Genomic DNA, 13,491 nt, shown 5'->3' with positions numbered 1-13,491 from the left:
CATGACCTGGGCCGGAGTTGGACGCCCAACCAACTGGGCCACCCAGGCGTCCCTGGAATACCATTTTGATATGCCCTCTAATTCAATAACCATCAATATGTACCCACTATGTGCCAAAGACTGTGCTCAAATCAGAAATATAAACATGAAAGGCATGGTTCCTATTTGTAATGAGCTCATTTTCAAGTCAGGATGGGATCATGTCCTAGAAGTAGGCCCATAGATTGCATCTTCTAATGAAGAGCAAATAAGTATTTCAATCTCTATTATCTGATAATAGCTTAATCACTTATAATTTCTTATTATAAACATGACAAGCATAGACAGGTAGGTAGGTCATAGATAGATAGATGATAGATAGATAGATAGATAGATAGATAAACTACTGAAGAATGACAAATTTGAATGGACAATAATTTCTTCTTAATCAAATTAAACAACTAGCTTGCTCAAATTACTTTTGTGATCAGGATATTTTCAGACTTACATGCTGAATGTTAGAGGCACTTTGAATCAACTCATGTTTCTCTTCCATTGTCAATGTTGTAGTCTTGTGGCTTTGTTTTGCAGTCTTTAGGTTAGTGCCATACCACCAAATGACACAGAGGCTGTTCCAAGTCTGAGTGAAGTCTTGTTTTAACTGGCATATAACTGTTTTTATTTGGGTTTCTATGGAATTTGGAAGTCTGCAACTCATCCAAAATAAGGGCATTCCACAAATTCCATTTCATAAAAGCCATCCCTCCTTCATATACTGTTTCCATTTCCTTCAATGTAACTAAACTTTTGGCAGGACATTCCAAAAAAAAAAGAGAAAGGGAGATGTTTAAGACAAGCAAAACAGATTTCTTATTCAGCAAGTCCTTTTGGTAGTATGTTAACGGTAGTAACAGCAAGACCAGTAGTAAGAGTAGTATAGAAAAATAATTCTAAGATAGTTAAGCACATAAAATGTCAACCCTTTTAAACAAATCTAAAAAATCCAAGAGTTAAAAATGTCATTTTGTACATGTATTAGTTGATTCAATACAAATAATAGTCGCAATTCTTTAGCAATTTGTGCTATTTCTCAAATTGTTGAAATGAAAACTAGGTTTTTCTGGGTTGCCAAATTTGTAGCCTAAAAATCTTAGTTTCTCTTTTAAATGCAAAAGTTTATTTGGATTCCAAGCACTTTAAATACAAAGAGAAACAGGAACAGATTCTGTTATGGAGAGGAGACCTTAAGGAAGACCGCTACTATCATACCATGTAAGATTACCCCTGTGGCATCTTGTTTCCTGAGAAATAAAGCCTATGGTAGTTCCCCACATACAGTGGGTCAGTCTTTTTTGATGTGCGGGTAAAACTCATTAAAGTTAATGGGAATGAGGCGCACTCATCAAGGCGAGCATGGAACCCACAGAATATAATAGCAGAGGAGACTCTGAGAACATTCTGACTGTGAATGAGCAATTGGTTTGTTGAATTGTAATAAGGGTTGTGTTCCGGGTCCTCATTTCATCTGGGAAAGGCTTGGCATATTTTCTCAAACCCTGCCTTTGTGCAGACTCATGGCAGAGTGTTTTGTTCTAGGGATGTTCACGGTCTACTCACAGAGCAAAATTTTATACAGATACTTTTGAGTGTGCTAATTTGTGGGAAAGATGCTTTATAAGAGCTGAAGTAACTTGGGTTCTTTTGCTTGAGAAAAGGAATACTACTTTTAAGCATATAAAGAATGCAATGAAGAATGAATGAACAAAAGGAAATAAGCTTACCCTGCCATAAGGTTAAAAAGAAGGAAGACCTGCCAGTGCTGATTTTAAAAATTAGATACCCATAGGGTTTTGCAGGTTTCTCTAGAGATGTTTAAAAATGAGAGAGAATCAGGGGTGCTGCTGTTAAGTCAGGATAAAGGATTAGGCAGATATTCCTATGATGCTACTCTTAAGTGGAAAATGCCATTAAAATCAAATGTTCCATGCATCTTAACAAGTGTGTAAAGATTATCTTTCACTTGATATGAGCACATGGTAATAATGCTCCAGTGGCCTGGGGTACATACCAATATCAGAATTACTATTATCTTCTACTGTTTCATTAGTTTCAGACTTATCTTTTGATCAGTACTACTGGTCCTCCATTCCTTCAGTTCATCATCATCATCATCACAATAGTAATAATAATAACAATCGGTAACAAATAAATCATTATCCCTTTCCCATTTTTGTGACATTTTGAATCATTATGAGTTTCAATAAATAGGTAAGGAAAAGGAATATTGGGTTGTGGTTGCCCAACTTCATATTCACTTCAAAATTTTTCAATGGTTTCCATGTGATATTTTGTATTTTGAGAATCTACTGATGAAACTAATACAAAATGACAACAAAAAACTACCACCAATTTTTAAAACCGTTTTAAGATGACTATATTTTGTTGGGGTGCCTGGGTGGCTCAAGTGGCTTAACTGCCTGACTTCAGCTCAGGTCATGATCTCACAGCTTGTGGGTTCAGGCCCTGCATCAGGCTCTGTGCTGACAGCTTGGAGCCTGGAGCCTGCTTCAGATTCTGTGTCTCCATCTCTCTCTGCCCCTCTTCTGCTCGCACACACGCTCTCTCTCTCAAAAATAAATAAACATTTTTTAAAAAGAGTGTATTTTGTTAATCCCAGTGGCATATATACATAGGAAAAGTTGCACCTGTGGAAAGTTATGTATTAATATTCCAGACAATGTTTGGCATACGTATTCAAAGTTCCCAACAAAAGTCAGCCCTCTAAGGGAATAACTACCCCACCTAGCCAAGGACACCTAGATCTGCAGTAACTCCTTGGACATATGAGTGAATATCTTCGCTTTTTTGAACCATAATTTTTTTATCCATAAAATAAGGAGGTTGGACTAGCTGCTCTCAAGAATCCTTTGAGCTCTAAAACTTCTTTGATTGTACCAGGTCCTTTATTTAGCAACCATATGTAACTGGATTTAAATGTCATATGTGGATGTAAATGTCAATGTGTGGCACTATTAATATGCTTTTCATGCTAGGGAAGTTGTTCTTATAAAAAATTTGTCAATATTCCTATGTATTCATGTTTAGTGAACCCATTATAAATATCCAGTATACCTATACTTAAATACTGCTTTATTTTTTATATTTCATTTAGTCAATAGATCTTAAAAATTAGGTTTCAACATGTTTATCCTTATTGATGGAAACAATGAAGGCTGTCCAAAGGATCACATAAGTCAGTGACACGGTTTAGAGTGGAGCTGTCATTTGATTATTTCTGCAAAGAACACTAAAAGAACGGTAAAAGAATCTGTTTATGCTCTCTTCACAGTAATAAGTTATTGAAATAATCATGGCAGATGATTTTCGTATCCAAAATTGTCACTGTCCTAATTACTGATGACTATTAACTCAGTATTTTTCTAGTTTATGCTATTTGATTGTAATTGATTAAAAGATTATAATGCTGCTATCTCAGGATTTGTGTGTTTCTTAAATGTTGAAGTTAAACTCTACCTTAAATATTTAATATTAATATTATTGCATGTAAATAGTATTTTCAGGAAAATTTTGAGAGTGAATGAGTTACTGGAATCCTATTAAGTGCTGTTCTTAGTAAATTTCAATATACTATAGTTAGTTTGTTATTTTTAAGTGCTTATTTTGAGAAAGAGAGAGAGAGCAGGGGAGGGGCAGAGAGACAGGGAGAGAGAGAATCTCAAGGAGACTCCATGCTGTCAGTGCAGAGCCTGACTTGGGGCTCCATTCCACGAACCTGTGAGATCACGACCTGAGCCAAAATCAAGTCAGATGTGCAACCAACTGAATGTTGCCCCAATAAGTGTACTTTAAAAATTTTAAATATCAAGTCACATTTTAATGTTTATATATCTGTTTGATATGTTTACTTTTCTTCAGCAAATTCTAGTGTTATTTTTAGCATTTATTTTACTCTTCTGATTATGTTTTTCCTGAAGTGAGCTTATGTACAAAACTAATATGACCTTATACACCAGTATGCATATGTAATATTTAAATGCCATGCACACATCTGTTCCTCTTCTTGATCACTTTGAACTCTCAGTGGATATTTCAGGTAGCCATAGGAATAACTTTTATTTGTAATTGCACCATCATTTTAAAACCTAACTACAGGAAAATATCTTGTTCTAGGATGCTAGAAGTTAAGAAATAAAGATATTTCTCCTTCAAGAAACTTAGGGTAGCCAATGTTTTAAGCTCAACTGAGCACCTAATGTACTTGGAAGAAGAGTAGCTTTCAATTTGGAGCAAGAGAACTCTGTCCAGAATAAACTAGTACCAGTTTAACAAGGGTTTAGTATGTTTACACTTCACACAGGCATAAAACATTTTATTAAGAATCTAAGGAATCATATCAAGATAGGCATGATAAAGAGGCAGGGGTTTAGCTGGCAGTGGAAAGGAGAAAAAAATAGAGCCTAAATCATAAGGAACTAAAACCCAGAAAACTTCTGTAGAGCCAGGAAGTATAGCACCTGAGACTTCTGTCAACTCAACTCTTTCTTCTTTTTATCTTTCTTCTTCCTCAGTGAAGTAGGATGATGGGTCCACATTGCAGGTCCCTGTAAGGGGTTGGCCCCCTGCACAGTCACTCTGCTGTGTGGATTTGGATGCATTCAGGACACTGACTCTGCAAGCTGGAGCAAGTTTGTGCTCTGATTAAGCACTTGCGAATTCAAGGCTGCTGAGCAGTCTCTTCATAAAATTTTCCCAGGATTGCTTAGCAGGGTAAAGATCTTCCTCAAAAATATACTGATTAAGGAATGGTTCAGATACAACCTGGAAAGTGCCACATGAGATAAATAGGGGCAGAAGCAACTGCTCAGAAACTCATGAGGGTAAAAATAAACTCTTGATTGGCCACTGCATGAGGGGAGGACACAAGATGGGAATCTAGACACAAACACAAGTAGAAAGTGGAGAGACACTACTATTATTTCAAGCCTTAAAAAAGTTCAGAAATTAATTTCAGCTTTACATAATCACACAGGAAGCTATTAAATGAAACAAGACAACCTGCTTGTTCAGAAATTAATTTCTATGCTAATCTTGAACCCTAAATTTTTGCTAATCCTGTTTCAGTTTAATCACTTTCACAAAAGCACACACCATGTTTCCCAAGTGCCACTGTTTAGCAGTTTTCATGACATATTTTGTCTTGTCAATCTTGCCCTCAACTTACAAATTAAAAAAAAGGGGGGGCAATCAAACCTGGACTTAATCACACACAAATTTTAGAATATTTCTTGGTACAAATGCCCCCTAAAGATTCAAATTTGTATAAACTAGTTTGGCCCAATCCAAACGATCAGAAGTCTCTATGACAAACCTCTGGAATCACTTCCATTGCCTAAGAATCCAGGAAATTACCAAATGATGGATGGACAAATGCTGTCATGATGCCTTTTGGCACATTAACAAACACCAAATCATGCGGTAGTCATTGTCCAAAGTGAGTGGTTATCATCTTCACACAAAGACTTTAAAGAGTCTAAATAAGAGGATTATTGCTTTAACATGGACTCAGAAAATAGAGAGGGACCTCTAACCCATCTTTCTTCCTCTAGATTGAAATACATTTACGATATCTAAGGATGGAGTATTTGTCCATTGGTTTTTTCAGTCAATTGTTCATTCACGCACTCATTTAAACATTTATTGAGAGCTGGATATTGTGCTTGGTACTAGACATATGAAGAAAGAGACACATTCCCTCTCCTCACTGTTTAATTGGAGAGACAAACAGGAGAACCATCTCGAATCATAGTGATAAACATGATGCAAGAAAAGTCTCCTCTGGGGTGAGGATGTAGCAAGGGATGCTTCCAACCACAGCTTGAAAGAGGAGGAAGAGGAGGAACTGCAATGGTGAAGGAAGTCAGAAAGAATCAAGGAACGGGCACATGTGCAGAGGGCAAGGAGAGGGAGGAGTCTGATTTGATCACTCCATTCTCATCAGCCATCAAGTTTTCTTAATTACAAAAAAGCTGAAAGAAATTCAGTAGGAATCATTTGGAAAGACAGATAACTTGTGTTTACACTAGAGTTTTATTGCTTCAGGGCAAGAGAAAGGAATCAATGGCCAAGGACTCTTTATCCACTTTAAAATCTTCTGATTTTTAAAGCAGTGACACAAATGTAACAATAAAGTGATTTAAAAAAAGAAAAAGATCAACTTTCATTTGTGACTACAGCAGTCAGGATAGGTGGGGAAAGGAACTGGGAGAATACAGGAGGGAATCCGAAAGGGATCATCAAACAGCCCATAAAAACCATCAGCCAATAAGACCCTAACTCCTCAACCCTCTTTGAACATTATTCATAATTTCCCATTTGAGAGGCTGCGATATATCCCCATTCTTAGAAATATCTCCATTACCTTTTTGAAAGTTAGCTCAAAATATGGCCCATATAATGATAACCTACATTCCTCATTTTTAACACTTAGAAGTTCAGAATTCTAGGTGCTTCCCCTTATTCAATACAAAGGAAATAATGGAAGTATTTGTTTCAACACAAAAACAGAAAGAAAACAAAACAGAAAATGCACATTAAATTTAGCAGAAATCATTTTGTAGCACTTCAACAGAACTGGATTGCAATAGTCTTATATGCTGAAAAGCACTTCATCCCATATTTGCCTGAAACACCCTCCCCTTCAAATCCATGATGTAGGATAAGTTTTTTAAGATAAGACTACCCATTCAAATAGTTAAAATCTCCTTAGATGTGGCATAACATAAAATAAATACAAAACTTAAGCTGAATTCAACTTTAAAATGAGTTTTGTTATGGTGAAAATCCAAATATCACATCATTAAAACTTACTGATTAAATTAACATTAGTGGCACAATCTTTCCTTTTCCCCGTTCCGTTTAAGAAGCTAAGTTCTCTTTATGCTGACATCTCAATATAGTATTTGAAGAATCAATTAAACCAGAGTAAAATTCCAACCTCATGTAAAATGGGAAAGAATGACAAAATGCAATGGTTACTAAATATTGCAAAAGACTGCTCTAAGTGGTACTCCAAAAACGGTGTGATCTTTAACAGGCCAATTCTACTTCTAGGACTCTGTCCTATGGGGATGTAAATAGACAAGAATGTCTATTGTTGTATTATTTATATCATGAAAACAGGAAAACAAACTATTCTGATTAAAAGAGGAATGGGTACATCAATTGTTAGAACAATGGTATGGAATACTGTACAACCATTAGAAAGAATGAAATGTAGGGGCACCTGGGTGGCTCAGTCAGTTGAGGGTCTGACTTTTGATTTTGGTTCAGGTCATGATCCCAGGGTTGGGGGATTGAGCCTCGCCTCAGGCTCCTCACTGAGCATGGAGCGTTCTTAAGATACTTTCTCTGCCTTGCTCCAGCTCACGTGCACATGTGCACTCTCTCTTTTTTTTTTCTTTTTTTTTTTTATGTTTATTTTTGACAGAGAGAGAGAGAGAAAGAGAGAGAGAGAGAGAGAGAGAGAGAACATGAGCAGGGGAGGGGCAGAGAGAGAGGGAGATACAGAATCAGAAACAGGCTCCAGGCTCTGAGCTGTCAGCACAGAGCCCGACTCGGAGCTCAAGCTCATAAACTGAGAGATCATGACCTGAGCCAAAGTCGGATGCTCAACTGACCGAGCCACCCAGGCACCCATGCACTCTCTCTCTTAAAAAAAAAAAAAAAAAAAAAAAAAAAAAAAAAAAAAAAGAGATCTATGTGTACTAACATGAAAAAATCTCCAAGGCATATTAAGTGAGAAAATAATTTTGCTTAATAATGCATATGTATATAGCTGGATCCCATTTATATTCAAAAATGTATGTGCATGTACATGTACATATGTCTATACATCTGATATATAGGCAAGGTTGGGAAGGATGCCCAGCTGTAGAAGAAAGTGGATAGAATGCATGAAAATGGGGTAAGTAGATATCAAAGGGGAATTTGTTACTTCTCAAGCTTTTATGTTGCTGTCATTTATATGATTAAAACTGTTTTAAAAATTAAAAAGTAAACAGTATTCACTAACTGTTAACCAAGAGAAAAGAACAGCAATGCAACAAAAAGCCTAAAGCGAAGAAAGTCAGGAGCCACAGTACACATCAGAAAAAGGGTACTGGAAGTCTATTTGAGAAGACTAAAAACTATCTTGGTAGCCACTTCTTGATCTTTTCTTGATATCAGATAAGGTATTTTCAAACAGTGCATTGTGTAACCCCAAAGCATAACAACTCTGATTGGTATGCACTGCAACTTTATGCCATACAGATTGTATCATTTTGTAATACGTGTCAAGCATGTCACTAAAAAAGCATGAAACATATGCTTTTTACCTGTGATAAATCACCTTGGCTAGGTCACAGAATGAGTAGATTGCACACGGCAGGGTTTTCTAACTGCCACATAAGAGCCCTGAAACATGATGACACTCTTCATTTTGCTGGCATAAATGACACATGCCATCAAAATCACAGCCCCATCTCCCATTTGTTACATTTGTGACAAGCAATTTTCATTCAGTAATGTTTGTTCACATGAAATTGCATAAAACAAAAGAAGACATATATCAGTCTCTTTCATTTCAAAGGTATGAAAGAGTATTCAACTGTATTTTTATAATGATGGCAATTTAGAATTTTTAGAATTAATATGAGAAAACATAAATATTCAAAATAATAACTTGAATAATCATACAAGCATTTTTGTCCCATGGTACTCATGGTATTTAGTTCCTTTCTTTTCCCTTTCTTCTTCCTCTTCTTCCTACCATCTTTTCTTTTTTTTTAAATAGTTTTTGTTTTTTTTTTGTTAATGTTTATTTATTTATTTTGAGAGTGAGAGAGCAGGTGCACAAGTGCGGGAGGGGCAGAGAGAGAGAGAATCCCAAGCAGGTTCCACGCTGTCAGTGCAGAACCTGATGCAGGGCTCAAACTTACAAATCACGAGATCATGACCTGAGCTGAAATCAAGAGTCAGAAGCTTTGACCAAATGAGCCACCCAGGCACCCCTCCTCTAATCCTTTCTTCCTGCCTTTCATAACTATGTATTCAACACCTGTAATGTGTCAGTGTGCTGGGTGCTCAGGATCCAAAGATAAGTATGACATAATTCCTGTCTTGGGTGAATTTATAGCAGAGTAAGGGACACGCATATGTAAACAGGTTGATCTTAATAAAACATGGTGTTGTAAGCAAAATCCTGATGAGAAAGAACATAATACTTATTAGGTGTCTGCTACATGCAAAGCATAATATTAGATGTTTTATATATATTATTCATCTAACCTTCACGTCTAATCTTCATACCCTCACATAAGTATTTGTACCTTCTTCTTTTGCAAATAAGGAACATGAATTGTAGAAAAAATTGTGTTAAAAATTTTCAAAGCATCTGAGAGATAATCAGCAGTGCTATGAATATGGTAAATTATAAACCTGGCTGGATTAATCAATTTGTCAATAACTGCTCCTGCACTAGAACTCAAAAATCTTACTGCACACTGTCAATGATGCTCAACTTTTAAACAAACAGGAGCACCTGGGTGGCTCAGTCGGTTAAGTGTCTGACTCTTGGTTTCGACTCATGTCATGAGCTCACATTTCGTGAGTTTGAGCCCCACATGAGACTCCATGCTGATGGTGTGGTGCCTGCTTGGGACTCTCTCTCTCCCCCTCCCCCTCCCTCTCTCTCTGCCTCTCCCCCACTCATTCTCTCTGTCTCTCTCTAAAAAATAAATAAACTTAAACCAACAGAAATAAATGAGATGAAATAGACCATTACAGTGAAACATTGTGTTCATTTTTAATAATTGGGTCTTGAATTTTAAGTAGAAGACAACAATATTATTTGATTAACAATTAAAAAAATTTTTTTTACATTTATTTTATTTTTGAGAGGCAAAGAGAGTCAGAGCACAAATGGGGAAGGGGCAGAGAGAGAAGGAGACACAGAATCCAAAGCAGGCTCCAGGCTCTGAGCTGTCATCACAGAGCCCAACGGGGGGGGGGCTCGAACTCACAAACCGTGAGATCATGACCTGGGCGGAAGTCGGATGCTCAACTGACTGAGCCACCCAGGTGCCCCTAATTAACAATTAATTAGAAAAGAATTGATAATTGGGCAAGTGAATTTTCCTGAAGACAAAAATGTTGACACTATATACAACAACAGAAGATTCTAGAAATGCTTTTGAATGGCTTATCTGACCTCCATTTTACCAAGTTTGATTAATTCACTTTTTATATGTATTCTTAAAATAGGAGATAATTTTTGTTCTCTTTTTTGGGACAGTATTGGCTCAGTTTATATAGCTAAGAAATATCTACAGGACTTAAGGCAGTGTCATTTTTATATATTATATCTTGTAAACTTTTTGGGGAGAGGGGAGAGAGCATGCATTTTATAGCTGGTGAAACTTAAGATCCAAGAAAATTAACTAAAATATGAAAGAAAAGACAGTTAACCCTTCCTCATAAATATGGTTTAACATTTTCTGTTTCTTTATGGATGAATGGTAGCTTGTTTGCTTCCTTCTTTTCTTCCAACAAACATATATTAAATACCTACTATGTTCCAGGCTTTGTGCTAGGTAGTAGGGATACAAAAATGAAGAAGCTTACAGTCTAACATAAAGTCTAAGATAAAGACCATGTTCTAGGCACTGTATTTTGTGCTTTACATGGATTATCTAATTTAATATTTGAAATAACTCTGTCAGTTAGGCACTAATATTGCCTCAATTTTGCAAATTAAGACAACAAGGCTAATAGAGGTTAAGTACTTGCCCAAGGTCACACATCCAGAAAGTGGCATTGCTAGGCATGTTTGAGTTTAATTACTACATGACGTTGCTATAATAAAGATATAAGCAAAGAACTATGGGAGCTAGGAAGGCATAAAGGGAAGTCGGCTTCAGGCTAGGAAGGCTTCAGGCAGTCGAGATGATTTATAGAGGAGATATCATTTGAGCTTTGAGCTTTGTCTTGAAAGAAAGAATAGTGGATATTCCCTGGGTGGAGAAGAGCAGAAGGGCATTCTAAGCTGTTACACACACACAGACACACACACACACACACACACACACACATACACACAACAACAACAACAACAACATATGCAAAGGCACAGAGGTATAAAAGGGCATAGCAAGGTTGAAGAAACACATCAGGATCAGCAAGAAACGAGTCAACAGACCTAGAGCTAGAGAGGAAGGCTTATATGCTTCAACAAGGAGCTTAGGCTTTATCCTGTAGGCAGCAGAAAGCTAACACGGGTATGGAATATAAAAGTGTGTGTGTGTGTGTGTGTGTGCATGTGTGTTGAAGGTAATGCTTGTGTCAATGTAGAGAGTGGGCTGGAGTACAATGTCTAGCTCTAACTGCAACAATATAGGAGAGAAAGAATGGTCTTCCCTGAGGCTCTTACTTGATAATGTGGTTTATAATAAGAAATATATATTTTCTCTGTGTCCCCAGGTCCTGACACAGCACTCCTAAAACCATTGTGAATTCCTAAGTGACAAGAGCACTAGGAGTATCTTTTGTTCTAATGAGGTGACACTGGGTGGGTGCCTAGATGGCCCCTGTCTGGGGGATGATCATGAGAAAGACTAAGCGATGGGGTGCCTGGATGGCTCAGTCAGTTGAACATCCCACTCAGTTTCAGCTCAGTAATGATCTCACAGTTCGTGAGTTCGGGTCCCACATTGGGCTCTGAGCTGACAGCGTGGAGGCTGCTTGGGATTCTCTCTCTCTCTCTCTCTCTCTCTCTCTCTGCCCCTTCCCCACTCATGCTGTCTCTGTCTCTCTCAAAATAAATAAATAAAACTTAAGAAAAAACTTAAAAAAAAAAAAGACTAAGCCATGATTAGAAGCTTGGAAGTTTCAGCTCTCCTCCACTCTCACTTCTTTAATGAGGGGACAGGGGCTAGAAATGGAGTTAATATTTGATCATGCCTATATGAGGAAGCCTCCATAAAATCCCGATAGTATGGGGTTCAGATAGCTTCCAGGATGGTGAACATATCCACATCGGGAAAGTGATGCACTCCATGTCCACAGTGACAGAAATTCCTGTACTCAGGACCTTCCCAGACTTAAGTATCTCTTCCTCTGGCTGTTCATCTGTACTCTTTACCATATCCTTTAAGAAAGTGGTAAATGTGCGAGTTTCCCTGAGTTCTGTGAGCTGCTCCAGCAAACTAATCAAACCTGAGGAGGGGGTAGTGGGAACCTCTGACTTGAAACTGAGTCAGACAAAAGTTTGGGATAACCTGGGGATGTACTACTTATGACTGGCATCTGAAGTGGGATGGGAGCTGTTTTGTGACAGTGAGCACTTAACCTGTGGGATCTACACACTGTCTCCAAATAGATAGGGTCACAATTGAGCTAAATTGTAGGACACCCAGCGGATGTCACAGAGAATTGCTTGTTGTGGGTGAAAAAAACACAAACATTTGGTGACCAGAAGTATCAGAAGTGAAGTGTTCTGTGTGAAAGTAAAGCGGAAGACACAGAAGAAACAATTAATTTTTTCCTTAATTTCCTCTAGTTCTGGGATGTGCAGGTATTTAAGCAGTCTCTACTGTGCAGGATGCTGAGGGGGTTAATAAGACCAGGTAATAAGGGAAATAATTATGTACACACCTTGTATTTGCCATGTTATTGTGCTACGCATTTTTGCATATATTAACCACTTGATCCTTACAACAACCCTTAGAAGTTATTACTATTTTGTGGAGAATTCTGTTTACTAAGAAAATTATCAAAGGTCATGCAAGTGACCACTGGCAGAGCTGGAATTCACACCAGTCAGGTTTGTCTTCCTCCAAAACCCATGGCCCTTCACAGAGGACACACTCAAGGACACTACAATTTATTTAATGGTTCCATTCATTCCAGTTTGCCTTCACTGAATTTAAATAAAGTGCCTTTAAAAGCCAAAGTGTTAAAGCAGCACAGAGGACAAAATAAGGGTCACACAGCAGATCTATAAAATACAGGCCTAGTTGGGGATCTTTTTAAAAAGTATGCTCTATACTTCACCCTTGTTGGCATACTGCCATTCTCCTAAAAGGGAATTTTCTAGAGATGCATGTGTCATTTGCATTTGTGGTTTGGGAAACTTCCCAGAAAACTATGATCTGAATAAAAGGATGTTGTATTAAGGTAAAAATGACACTTAGCCTTACCTAGCAACCCAACTTCCAGAATCGAGGTTATTACTAAAATGATTTTGAGGAGGCTTTAGGCATTTAGATGTATACCCACACATACACACAGTATCTTTTTAGAGAAACCAGGCTTGCCTTCTGCCTTTAGGACCTGTTTATAACATCACACTCCAGTGACTAAACGGCCTTGCTACCATGTATTATCAAAATGGGATATAGTATTCACACTGCTGTGGCAAAGTGCCATTAAACTTGTATTATCGGGGCGCCTGGG

This window comes from Panthera pardus, unplaced genomic scaffold (assembly GCF_024362965.1).
Source record: "Panthera pardus isolate Hobbes unplaced genomic scaffold, ASM2436296v1 HiC_scaffold_24, whole genome shotgun sequence".
Lineage (NCBI taxonomy): Eukaryota > Metazoa > Chordata > Mammalia > Carnivora > Felidae > Panthera > Panthera pardus.
Note: the sequence above shows the minus strand (reverse complement) of the source record.